Genomic DNA, 14,843 nt, shown 5'->3' with positions numbered 1-14,843 from the left:
TTGGAGAGTCAACCCTTTCTAGCTACACCCTGAGCCATACCTAGTCAATCCAAACAGACAATCCACCAACCTCCCCAACCTCCAACCATCCAAATTATTCAACCTTAAAAACAACATTTTTCCTTTCCTCGACTCATCGTTATTTGTGTGCAATGTACAATCCATGAAGGAGGTCAGGAAGCCTCATGAAAATTTATATGCATTGCCATCCGTCGAGTGAGCGAATTGGAAAGAAGTGACAAAAAAATGAGCAAACAACTTTCGAGTAAAATGTGTTTTTGGTGTTGACAATCGCATGCATTGATCATAAATTATTGACAAAAAAAAATTGAAAGATTTTGACAGCCATTCAATCGATCTCCCAGTTCCGATGAGAATATTTGTTTGTTCTGCTGCTGTTTTTTTTATATTCATTGTGAGCTCAAAAGCAAACATTGCACAATGCACGCACATATGGTGATAAATTTTACAGAATATTTCTATAGTTGTTGGGCTGTTCACACCAACGACAAATATATATTTTTATTCATGGCGTTTGGGGATATAAAGAGCAATAGTGAATGGTAAGAGAGTGAGATAGGAACTAAAGCCAACAAAAACACAGCATTTATGGCACCAACATTATAGCTTTTTATAGTTTTTATTTTGCTGTTCCTCACTGACTCTCGCTATCAGAAACAGATTTTTTTAAAAAGTCATTCATCTAACATTTCTGCTTTTAACTTAAAAGAATTAAAAGTAGTGGGTGATGTATGTAGTCGTTGAGGAGAGATTAAGACGCAGTTGTAGATAGGATTTGTCAAAATCTTATCCACAGGTCAATCAGGGACTTAGCATCTGCACACTAACTTACTTACTGGTACCATGCTACGACTTGGAACCTAGATTATTACAGAAGGTATTGACTCTATTGATGAATCTGACGGATCTGAATGCGCATTTTAGAAAATGCAGTAGGCATGATGCAGTTTTTAAAGTAACAAACTTAAGCTGGACTAATAGATTTTAGCAATAGGGAAATCAGATCCCGATAAGCAGGAAACACAACCGTAGTCTTTTGTTACCATGAAAGCATACTCTTTGTCTGTTAGGGGCAGAGAAGTAGTAGGAGTAGACCTCTAAGAAGCCTTTATCTGCCACAGCAGAGCCTTATTGTAGCACAGATCAGATATTTTCTGCACCTTCTTTACGTTGTAGACGTGGGTTCGATGCTCATCATAGCGTTCTTGAGAGAAAGGCAGACGTCCAGAGAATTAGATCTCTTTAAAGTCCTCGGACTCGATAATCCTCATAGTCAATATCAAAACCATCCAAAGACGTGACTAGTCTGAGGGTTTCGTCAGAAAGAAATTAAATATTCAGCAACATGCTAATTCGAAAAGATACAATGAACTAAATGAAGGTCATATGATTAAAATCAGACAAAATACTAACCAGATAGAGCTTCTCTTTAGGATAAATATCCGCTAATGAAATATATAATAGCAACGACAGTGACATTATAGAGCATCATCGTACAGCTCAGCCTTTTAACAAGAACAATATTGGCGCACAACTAGGGACAAAGAAGAATAAATTAAGATGAGATGAGATGAGAATGAGGAACGAACAGAGGATGGAGAAAAAAATTGTTATTTTAAGTGATAATTTCACCGCGGAGATTACTTCCATAAATTAGCTGCACCATTCTGTGTGAAAAGCTCTTCTTCTTCTTTTGTTCTGTTCCACTTTTCTTTTTTTTTTTTTGTCTTTCGTAAGCAACTTATTCGTTCTTTAACTTTATCTTACATTCTATAACCATAAATGTTGCTGTAATGAAGCAAAAGCTCTTTGAAGATTCTTTAAAACGTGATTTATGGATAAGAAAATTGACTTTTTTCGGAACAGATTGTCTGCGGGGGGATGAGATTACTGGCTTATTGTTAAATTAAAGTAATTTTGTGATTTAAAATTTTTTGTGGATATTATGAGAGATGCTAGTGTTCGATTGATCAAGCTAGTTATCATATTCTAGAGCAGTTATGGCTCAAACTGTTCGCAGGCAGTGCCTGTCACAGGTATTGTCTGTTCCCAGACAAAAAAGTTGCCTGTTCGCAGGCAATGTCTTTTTACAGGCAGCGCACAAATTGCAACTCAGGATACAAGCAACCCGTGTGCCATGACACACTACACGTGTGAAAAATGTTGGAAATGCAATAAGCATATGCCGTTTGCGGTTTCGGTTAAGGCTTACAATGACCAAGGTGTGCCGCGAAAAATTAAAGATTGTCCGCCACTGTTAAAGAGCCAAAGGTTATTTCTGACAGAAACTGAGAATAACAGCCGCCAGGTACAGAAATGGCAATGGATAATCGATATTCAATGCTAATTTCTTCTATTAAGTAGACGTGATCACGTAATGGACGACGATACTCCAAGTAGGACGCTGTATTCGTTAGAAGCACCAAATTGCTGCATTATCACATTTACAGAAAGACGCGAAGTTGCTCTGACAGCTCCATGGTGATTGATTTCCATCCAATTTACGGAAAAAATACGCGTCGCCACATTGTGCAGCTCGGGTACTGTATGAAAAATAGCTAAAATGACTCAAGGACTTCGATGATCGAGGTCAATGTTCTTTGAATAGTGGTTGGAAATCACTTTATTGGGACTTCGGTTCGATTCGCAGTATTTATTGCTCATTGCCGCTTTTTCGTTGCTAGTTTGATTCCGAATGTGTAGCTTAATTGCGATAACGGACCGTTTCCCTAGCTAACACGCTGTGCTGTTCGAGATCCTCAAATAAATCTCATTGAAAACAGAATTTCATTCAGAACTGCTTACTATCAACATCCATTCCCTTTATTAATCAAGAGCAAGTAACTTTCTTACTTACTCTATCTTAATTTAAAAGTCTTCAACTATAAAGCATGAATTATGCAGATTACATCAACAGTAAGTATGATATGTATAGCACCATCATCTCTTGTCATTCAACTATGTTATTATGAACAACGATAATGTGCTTACTTAATCATTCTTTAATGTATTCCTTATTTGAAATTGCTTGAGATTCATCAAAAAAATAATAATTTCTTTTTTACACCACAAAACTTAATTAATTATGAAAATATTATTCTCGATTAAGCTTAATTTGATGCATTTAATGATGCAACTTTTGACACATTAAGTTGATATTAAGCAATGAATGTTTGTCATGTACAGTTGTTGAGAAAGTTTTTGATCCTGAACAGCAAATTGTTGCAAAATTTTAATTATTGCAGTAGAAGTGGACTGAAATCGAGTAGTCTTCAGGATATCCTAGTGTTTTGTCATCAACACTACGACGTAGAGGCATTTTACTGTGCTTGTGTGGTTCGAGATGATTCAAAGTAGCACAAATCGATCGAAAGTTAGACACACAAGATTGGCAATTAGACAAGATTCTGGCAACCAGAGTTAGGCAAGACTCTAACAAGCAATTTGGCAAGACTCTGGTAATCAGTTAGGCAAGATTCTGGTAACCAGATTGACAAGACTGTGACAACCAGGATGGCAAGACTCTGGCCAACTCTGCACAGTTGAATGCCCCAGAATACCAATACAATGTGCCTATCCACAATTTGTGTGTCGCGAGTACACAAATCGATGAAGTGCGACTGGAAAAAAGCGAAAAAGCACCCGAATATGAGTAAAACTTTCCGGGATCGAACCCGGGTCGTTAGAGTCGAATGCCGGCACTTTAACCACGACGCAAGTACTGCTATTACGCTGTATCATTCGGTATAATTGATTATAGTGAAATTGCTGATGTTTTTTGGGAAATTTGATTTCCTTAAACAATAAAACTAGTAATTTTGAATCATCCATAGAATATTTATTTCGAGAAGCAACTAAACGTTTGTAGCCAATTTAAACACAATAATCGGAATTAAGTATTAATAAATTATGAATTATGTACACAAAAGATTCAAGTTTTCAAATAAACTTTACGACACAATGTAAATAATGAATAAGTAAATGACAGGACCTGGAAATAAATATTATTTATTAATATCCACGTGCAGCACTTGCTTGATTCTACTTAAATATTTATCTTACACTATAAAACTGCTCCAGCCTTACTGTCGAAAATTTCCAGCAAGTCAGCGTTGCTGGTCGCTTTGCTCTCATAATCATAAGCACAAAGCTTTTTCTAACTTCCATATCCTTTGCTGTTTCCCAATCACAATCATAGATGCCATCCGCTAAACTTGCACTTGCGTTCCTTAACATTTCACCAAAATAGCACTGGATGAATATTTTACTTAAATAAAGTAAGCAGTTTGAGACATTTTCAATAATTGTTGAATTTTGAGTTGTTATTGATGCAACCATAGCTGTAAAGCATGCATTAAATGCTGGTTCACAAAAGTCAAGAAGTAAGAGTATTGAGTATGTCTTCTCAACCATGTCCACCTGTCTATAAAGCTTATTTTGACGATTGACGAGCATTTTGACAGGTTTTGATAAGCTCAGCATTTTGTAGACCTTCAAATTCATCATATCCATCTTAAGAATCTTAAACTCAATCGATAAGCTGACCAAAGTCACAGCAAGCATAAAGGTATATCCAATCGATGCACACATCATGTATGTGAATAATAAATTTGACCATATCCATATTAATGGATAAATTTCAGGCAATGATGCAAATGATCCTTCATAAAATGGTGTAAAATTCAAGAATGTAAGCTTTCCTGTCAAGATCCATAAAGCTACAGGTGATACGACTGCTGAAGTCACTAACATAATGCAACTTAATATACAATAACTTGATATTATTTTCAAAACTTTTATGTATCGTTCCAATTTGTAGTATATGATCTGTTCCTTAGAATATGAGTTATTCAGCAGTTCCAATATTTTTCCAAGTTCCAGTTTCTTAATGAAAATGTAATAAACACGTATGCAGAAGGCACCGACTGATGAGATGGATCTGATGAGGTAGAAGTAGTCTTCTTTGTGATGCATGCTGTTGTAAATAGACGTGCTTGTTAGGATGAAGAAAATTAAATGATTTGTTGCCATTATCAAGTAGTAAATGTCCATAGCCATGATATTGACTTTTTGTCTTAAATTTTGTTGCTTCTTGGCTGATGAAAATTCAAGTCCAGCCATTCGAAGCATTGTTTGAATTAAGGTTTTGTAAAATTGAAAGTTTATGCCATTTTTGGTCATTTTTGGATGCAAATTTTAACTTTTAAAGCTTAATTTAAATTTTTTATTAATACTTTAAATTTCTTAAAATTTTTCTTAATTTCCAGCAATTCAAAATCAACTTCTATGAACAATAATTCCGATTAAACTGACTGAAATCAATTGTAAAAATGATTTGACAATTTTAAATTGTCATAAATATTGAAGCAGCTGTTTGTATCAAATTATATAGCATGTTGAATACTTAATGAGATTATGGGTTGGGAAAGTTAAATATTAATTCAAATTTTCTGAAAATTGCGTCTTTTCAGTCCTTACTTACTAATGTCGTTGACCGTACAGATCAATTGTGATCCATGACCTCCTCAGATGTTGCCTGAAACGGTTCTTCGCTAGGGTGGCGACTTTTCGTAAAATATCGGGATGCCGGGACACTTCTAATTTGGGAAATTTCTTTGTCGGGAACATCTAGCAAGGCTGAAAAGTACTAATTGTCCCGGTGAAAATACAGATGAAATTTATTGTGTCATTCAAATGCAGGATGCAGACATGTGCAGTACTACGTGCGAATCTGCTTGAGATGGGCTACACTATATACAGAAGGCCAAATTTTGGACTTCCCAGTCCTTAAGGTAACTACTTCTAGCTTTAATGGATGGCAAAGATGCAAAGACTGTCCTCTCAGAAGTTGACAAGTCTTGGGTGGGAGTTCCATTTCCGCAAAAAATCGACACTTTTGGAAAAAAATCGGGACATTTTGAGGCTTTGTCACACAGCAGCAAGGTAGAAAAGTACTGCAGCGTCCCGTCAAAAGCTTCAGATGTCTCGTCCTCTTATTTTACTAATTTGGTTTCTACTAATTTTATTATTGTAAAATCTACAGTTTTGCTGTAAATTTTGTCTACTTTGATTTCAAATTTGAACTTTGACTTTAAATTTTGAATTTTCATTACTTTTTCAAATCCTGAATGACAATAATTGTTAAATTTCAATATTCTATTTCTTAGTTTTCCCTAACAGGCAATGAGTATTTTTTCATGTTACAGAAAGACCACAACTTGTACCTAAATTCGGACTATTTTAGCGTCTGTTAGATTACTTACTTACTTACTTCTTCTTTCTTATTATAGGGCACAAACCTATATTCCTCCTGGAGATGCCATTGCAGCGTTTAAGATCAAGAACATCTGTAGACAGCTCTATCTTTTGATATAGACCCGTTAGTGTATAAATAACACTTAATAAACTAACCATCTCATAGCTTTCCCTTTGTTATTCAACAACAAAAAGTCATTCATTCAATCGACTGCAAATCGATGCAAAAATATGAGAATGTTCATGCTGAGCTGACATTTTCAAACATTCATTATCAGTGGATGATAACTCAAAAAAAAAATAATTATTCGTAAAGGAACTAACAACAATAATATTAATATTAATAATAATGATAGTAGTTTAACAGATAGGGAAATAAATGCATCTATTGTTGTAGATACCATAACAACAGCACAACTGCTGCTTTTGCTGTACATTCATTGTTGTCTACAAATACAATAGATGTACATCCACATGCATTATGAAGCAGCGTGAAGTCAGTAGTTTTAAATGAAAATGAAGAAGAAATAAAAAAAGAGGCGATGGGAGAAGAAACTATGGGAGCACAAAATTAAACGGACTGTAACATCCATAAAGACGAAGTACGAAGGAAGATACGAAGAAGAGTTGGAACCAGAAAACTGTACAATAATTGTCTTGAAAGTTTAATTAATTGTGACATTTACTTTAGTTTTCACACAATCGTGAACTTGTATGTTTTTTATGTCTTAAAAATTACTTACTATTTCCTGTGTCGTATGTACTTTTCATGATTACATATGAATTGTTGTAAAGACAATAAGATGGGACAAAGGATAACTTGTTTATGGAACATATTTCAAGTTTCATAGCGTGTCCTTCATATACCGTTATGTCACCATGATATTGATACAGTCAGGGGCGTATCTAGGATTTTTTTCATTCAGAGGGAGGCGTTGACCTTCTTCTTTCTAATTATTCTTTTTGTGGATTCGACCCTCAAACCTTTCTTTTCATCCTGAATAAGCCTCTAAATTCAACACAATTATCCAAAAATTCGCCAATGTCTTTAAGATGTCATTAAAGAATCATTCCGTGTTACCATCAATAAGGCAGGGGTTGACCCCTGTGTTCCTACTTCTTTTTTATGGAATTGGAACCCCAAATCTACTCTTCCGCTTATTACACCCCTGAGTAGAGCACAATTACCAAAAATATTGACCAAAATCAGTCTTTAAGATTTTATTAGGTTACCATAATGACTTATCATCAATGCGACAGTAGGGTTGACCCCTTCGTCTTAGTTTTCCTTAGAGGGAGCTTTAATGCTTAAACCTAATCTTTTCATGAATTCGCTCATAAATACAACACAATTATCCAAAAATTGTAAATAATACAATCTTAAAGTGTCATTAGGTAGAACCATCACGACTTATCATCAAATGGCAGGGGTTGACCATCTTCTTCTTAATTTTTCTCCCAAACCTACTCTTCCGCTGTCTACGCCCCTAAATACAGCACAAATTGGTCATAAACAGTCTTATAGATGCTGTCACAGCTCGTGGATACCAAAGAACTCTTGGAAGGAAGCTGTCGATAGAGATACTATTGCTCTTGGTATCGAAACTTGGCAAGTAGAAGCCAGCGATAGAGTAAGCTTCAGGCGATTCCTGTGGGAGGTCATGAATCACAACTGATCTGTACGACCAGCGAAGTAAGTTAATTAAGATGCTGTCAAGACACCATCAAGCTTCCCATAAATATAGCATCATATCAGTGCTTTTTCGTCCACAATATACTGCTCTGACTAGTTTGACGATCAAGGCATAAGAAGCCTTCAAGGCACCATCAAGATTCCCATCAATGTGACATCATGTCAGTTCCTTACCATCTCCAATATACCACTCGGACTAGCAAGTACACCCTTCCTTAGTCCCCAATATGCGACAATAACTCACCATTCAACAGTTACCCAAACTAAGCAGACATCGCCCGAAAAAAAAGAAAACTGTCTCCAGTGGAAATAAAAACGATAAAGAAGCATCAAAAAGGACAAAACTTCCCATGGCGAAAAACAAAATTTTCCTCCAATTTCCTTTTTTTTATAACAATTAAATGAAAATTTATGTTCAGTAAATTGTACCTCATATTGTGCGATAAGTACTTTGTAAGTTCCCGCTCATTCTCATCTTTAACACATGGATGAATAAAGTTTTTTTTGGAACCAAGCGCCACTTATACACATAAGCAAATTGTTTTTATGGCAACAAAACACAAAAAAAAAGAAGGAAGAGATTTATGTGAACTTTATTTACTCCTTTTAGACCTTTTGGTTGAGGATTTATAGGATTATATCTAGTACAATAGACATATCTTATGTAACGAAAAAATAAATTGTATAAGAATCGTCCATAAAGGAAGTGCACGTATGCAGTAATAAGCAATATTTTCATGTCTGTTGAGGAAGCCTTTATCTGTAGTCATGGACTCTTGAGACATTAAAGATGACAGAAGCAAGAAAAAAAAATTCATCACAAGCAATTTTATTATAAGGAATAACTTGACATCCACCAGAGATTATTATGTCGTTAACAATTACGATCCATTAAGTTAAAGGAGCTTTATTAATTGGCCAACTTATAGGAAAAAGAAGTCGATGAGGCTTTGACTAACAGGCTTTTTATTAGGAACAAAAAAATGTGCGATGAGATAGCAGAGTTGAAGTGGAGATTGTGAGGAAGTAGAAGTTAGGTTGAAGATTGTGGATGTGAGGAAGGACATTTTGGATGTTGAGGCATCAAAAATCAAGTACAAAAATGGGAAAAATGGTAAAAAAAACATGAAAATTTGGTCCTAGATACTTTTATAAGAAGCTTCTACTAGGAATCGAACCCACATCATTTCATCAATAAATTATGAATTTCTATTTAATACTCAACTACTTGATTTAATACCTTCGCTTACCGTACATATCAATTGCGATTCATGACTTCTCTTAGACGTCCCCTAAAGCTGTCTCTGTCACTGGCTACCATTTGCCAATTGCCGACACCAAATGCATGCTAAACCAATGCTAACTACTTCACGTTTTGTAAATTTGTCTTATTTACCCACATTGAGACTCATCCCACGCGACACCCAAGCGACACAAAGACTTAATTTGGATTACTAATGAAAGTCATTTGAGTTTAAAGTAAGGTTTGACAATTCAAGCAAGTATGCGCCATACTGTTTTCAAGAGTTGCATTAAAGTTCTAGAATTTACATGAAATTCCAAGTTGAGATCAATCAAAGCTCGAAAAAGCTCAGTCATCCCTAAGAGCCAATAGAATCCTTTCATGATACAGAAAGAACAATATGTTAGCGTCCTCTTTGCCTGTTAGGACATGACTCTAGATACGACGCAGATGCGACTTCCTTTTGATGAAAATATGGCCATGGCAGAGCCCCAAAGAAGCCGTTTTTATTGTCACAACATAGATCTTCATCACATAAAGGATCAACTCTGCAAAGTTCTACAAAATAATCTAAAAATTCAACTCTCTTTTAGTCCCTTAGTCCCCGAAAATATATATCTCGACAGTTAAATGTCAAATCTTGATATCATCAAATCGTCCGCTTGTCATTTATCTCTTTTCAGTCTCTCTCTCCTCCTCCACTCCCCTCCATCTCAAAATCACTAAAAGAAAATGAATAGAAACAAAAAAAAAAATAAAGAACGAAGTGAAGCAGAGTCAAGTATCAAGATTAATTCAATTATTTATGCTACAGCATGAGCTAAAGATTAAGCTTCGATTCATGAAAAATTGAATCAATGTCAAATAGGATAAGTTAAATGTAAAATGAGTGAGCGAGACAGATAGTGAAAAAATAAGAGCTTTAATATTTTCTGTTCACGAAAAATAATGATGACCGAAGAGATGTTGGAAGGGAGATAAGTGAATTACTTGCAGAAAAAGAAATGAATGCCTTGATAAGAGTTGAGCATTAATGAAATTTGCTCGATTTTTCTTTTTTATGCTATATGACGCGTTGTTGGTGATTTGTGATTTTTTGGGGGAGATTTGAGGAGTTTGGGTGGATTTTGGATGTACATTGAAAGCTTAACACAAAGCTTAGCTAATTTTTAAATAAATTTTCGTCAAAATTCAACAAGATTTCATCAAAATTTCCACAAAATTTCTTCAAAATTCATCAAAATTTCGTCAAAATTCAACAAATTTCTTCAAAATTCAACCAAATTTCATCAAAATTCAACAAATTTCATCAAAATTCAACAAAATTTCTTCAAAATTCAACAAAATTTCATCAAAATTCAACAAGATTTCGTCAAAATTCAACAAGTTTCCATCAAAATTCATCCAAATTCAACAAAATTTCGTCAAAATTCAACAGATTTCTTCAAAATTCATCATTTTTCGTCAAAATTCAACAAGAACTTGTCAAAATTCAAAAATTATTAACAAAATTCAACAAATTTGAATAAAAACTTGAGAAATCTTCATTAAAATTCTCCAAAAGTCGGCAATTTTGTCCTTCCATCATCCTCCTTACTGTCCCCATCATCTAATATCCACAACAACATCAACACCCCCACCAATAAAAGAAAATATAATTCAAGACATCAAGCAACATCCATAGAATACTAAAATAATCAAAATTCAACAACATGAAATTCCATTAGATCCAAAAATTATTAAAATGACACTCTAATCAAATTACATGTGACAGCTTTTAAGTGAACATTGATAAAATGTAAAATGTTATACAAACTAAATTTTCCGAGAGAAAAATCAAGACTTTCTGTACAGAGGCTTCACATATAATACGCAAATGATGTGGAAGCATAAATTGAATTGAAATTTATGTAAATTGCATAAAACCAATGCAATAGTTTTAATGTGAACTGATTGAATAAATTTTGTGAATGGCAAATGAGGCCATTTTGGTTGAGAAATTTTGAAAATCAGCTTGGAAGTTTATTGAATTATTGACAAAAATTTGTTGAAAATTTGAATAATTTTGAATGGAAATTTTATTGGATAATTTAAAATTTTATGCTTGATTTATTGAGAATTTTCATGAGATGTTAAGCTAATGTCATGCTTTGGGTCGATTCTACTTGATATTGTAGAAATTATTACATAGGGTGGCATAGCCTATTGCACACTGCCATAGTGTATACCTAAGATTGTTAAATTTATAGACTTTGAGTCCCGGAAGGAAAGGAGGAGTGGGAGTGCGATTTGGGTGGGATAGCCTGGTGGACCCTACGATAGTGTGCCTTAGGTTGCTGAAATTAAAGACTTTGAGCCTCGGGGGACAGGGTGGAGGGTAGTGCAATTTGTGGAACATGACCTAGTGCACACTGTCTTGGTATATACCTTAACTAGTCTCTTTAGTATGTTTGTAGGTATTTGTGACAATGATGGTCGATTTCTTGGGTTTACTAAGCTGCTATCTCAAGTATACCAAGGCAATTCCCAAGAAACCCTCCTGATTAGCTTACTGATTGGGTATTGTTTTACTTCTTAGCAGTTGCGACCAGAGTTGGCAGGACTCCAATGTTGAGTCAAAAAAAAGTTAAGAACGGACTTTGGAGTACAACGGACAAAAAAAATGGAATCCGGACTCCACAAAGTTCCGGACTTTTGGAATCCGGACTCCAAAGTCCTGCCAACTCTGGTTGCGACTTAGCAAATGAGAGGAAATCCTCAAATTGAAGAATTTTGTCTAAGAAGGGGAGAGAAGGGTGTTAAAGGGTCATTTCCCTACTCTTAATACATCCCTGCTTCCTCGCCATACACTCCATAGCTCCACAATACCTAAGCAGCAAACAAAAAAATTTCCCTGAGTGCCAAACAATCACATTCAACTCAGAATGGAATTAGACAGTAAAATTCAAACATGAAAATTTCTAGCGATAGACTATAAGCCTATACAATCCATATGTAAATGTTCTTATGCATTTCACAAAATAATATGTTAATGATGAAAACCATTTTCTACGATATTCTTCCAGTTCCTTTTTTGTTGAGGAGAGTAACAATAATCACAAAATAGCGGTTAGATGTATTAACCCATATCATTATTTGAAGGATAGAAAATAATAGAATTAAATGAGTGCGAGTGAGATGGAGGGATGTGGCAAAACAAATAAAATGGAGATGAGGTTGGCATTTGAGTATAAATGGACGAAAGGATGAATTTAATTTTACTAATGATCTCTAGTCACTTGTGAGAAATAACAATTGTTTTGTGGATTTTTTTTTTGTTTGTTTGTGAGGAAGCTGATGTGCTTTTTTTGGGAAGGCAGCTTGTGGATAGGCAAGCTTGATGATGATTAGTAGTTATTGGGATGAAAAGGTATAGAACTGAGGAACTTTGAATGAAAACTAAGCAACTTTGAAGAAAACTAAGCAACTTTGCTTGAAAACTAAGCAACTTTGCCTAAAAACTAGGCAACTTTGCTAGAAAACTAAGCAACTTTGCCTGAAAACTAAGCAACTTTGCCTGAAAACTGAGCAACTTTACCAGAAAACTAACTTTGCCAGAAAACTAAGCAACTTTGCAAGAAAACTAAGCAACTTTGCTTGAAAATTAAGCAACTTTGCTAGAAAACTAAGCAACTTTGCCTGAAAACTAAGCAACTTTGCCTGAAAACTGAGCAAATTTGCTTGACAACTAAGCAAATTTGAACAAAAGAATAAAAGAAGATGAATTAAGTAAGAAAATTGCTAGAAAATTGAGAAATAGAAGTAAGCTTTACATTTCCCACATCCACATCCACAAACTTTAAAACCTTTTTAAAACAATAAGAATCCACCCAGCATAAAGCTTCACGGCCAGCATTTATTCAAAATAAAACCATTTTTCAATATTTCCAGATATTTATCAATAAAATTAAATAATTTGCATATTTCAAGCCGTAGTATTTCGGATATAACTTTTTTTTTCGTCTCTCAGTTGTACAACAAAACACAACTGTATGACTATACAGCCTCCCCGAATATTAAATCGATTTAGTTACAATAAATGGAAGAATTCAGAGATGCGAAAGAAAATTGAATTTTCACATAAATTATTCGAATAAAATTGAATGTAAATTGCGCGTACAAAATTTGATTACAAGTTGAACAGTGAGGCAGGCATGGAATGGCAGATAGGCAAGCAAATAATAATAATAAGACATGAATTTGAGAGAATGAGGATAGTCAGCATATAATCATTAGTCAAATTGATACATGTTTCCTCATATCCATACAAGATGTTCAGCACAAGACAAATTTCCATGTCATAGACACAACATGAACTTCAGACAATTCCTATCCGAATGTGAGAAATAAAGGCAGTCTTGTGAGTAAACCTGAACAATAAGAAAAGAAGGAACGAAGCAGAACAACATCTATTGATGGTATAGATGAAAAATTGTCAAAGGAAGTTGTAAATCATAACGAATGGTAAAGGCATAAGTAAAGCAACAACATCTCAGTTTGTTATTCAGAGCTTGAAAATCGATTTTCAAATAATAAGACTAAGCCACACATATGATGTATTATAGTCATGCAGCATGAAAAAAGAAAAAAGGCTGTAACTCACCTGCTGAGCACAAATGCCATTAGAATCGATTCGCTTAAAATTATTATTCATATGAGGACGACCCAATGTGGCGCCAGAATAAATAATCATGCCATTGGCAGTGTTGGGATTGTTGTAAGCTATTGCAGCCGAAGCAGCTGTTTGTGGCTGTAGTTGATGAAGGTGTGATTGTGGTGGTGGAAATGCTGTGGGAATTCGATAATGCATTGATCCATAAATCTGCTTTTGGTTCGCCTCTTGCCATTCCTCTAATGTCGTATGTGGTATAATGTCTGGATTTTTATCAGAACTATCTGGCGACTCTTGATGCAAATAATGCTGATGTTGATCTAAGTTTTCGCGATTTTCGATGCAATTGCTTGATGCTGTTGATTTTTGAAATTTGAAGGATCTGAATTTAAATTTCATGTTTTTGTCAAGGCCTCCTTTGATTAAATTTTGTAATTATAATATTGATGAGAATTTTCAATCCAATAATCAAGAAAAGGACATTAATAAGCCATAATGTCCACTCACAGAAACTCCACTCATAATAATAAAGTTAAGCAGAATATGATTAAGTCCATCATTAATATTGATGATGAAATCACTTGAGTGAAGTAAAGATAATGAGGTAAAACTTCCATCCTCAATCCACAGATTAATTTACTTTACCATCTTTATCATATCCAATTATTTTGTCTTCAACCAGTTAATCAACATTGAAATTATCAAGAAAATAATTATTGGAAACAAAAAAAAAAAGTTTGTCGTGAGAGTCGATTCTGCTCGTCTTGTTATGTTGTTCATTTGCAACACTTTCGTTCCATGTTTCCACGCGACTTATGTATCATAAATGAGTAAAACTTTTATTTCTTTATTGAGTTATCAAGAGGAACATGATGAAGAAAATAATTTTTTATTTTTTGTTCCTTTCTCTCATGCTCTAATTGCATTTTCTCCTTATTTTTACGTCAAGAGATGAGAAAGTTTTCTTCTTCTTGTGTTTT

Source organism: Chironomus tepperi, unplaced genomic scaffold, assembly GCF_022539635.2.
Source record: "Chironomus tepperi strain 1889 unplaced genomic scaffold, CSIRO-AGI_Ctep_v1 contig_85, whole genome shotgun sequence".
Lineage (NCBI taxonomy): Eukaryota > Metazoa > Arthropoda > Insecta > Diptera > Chironomidae > Chironomus > Chironomus tepperi.
The sequence above is the reverse complement of the archived record's forward strand: the minus strand, read 5'-3'. Positions refer to the sequence as shown.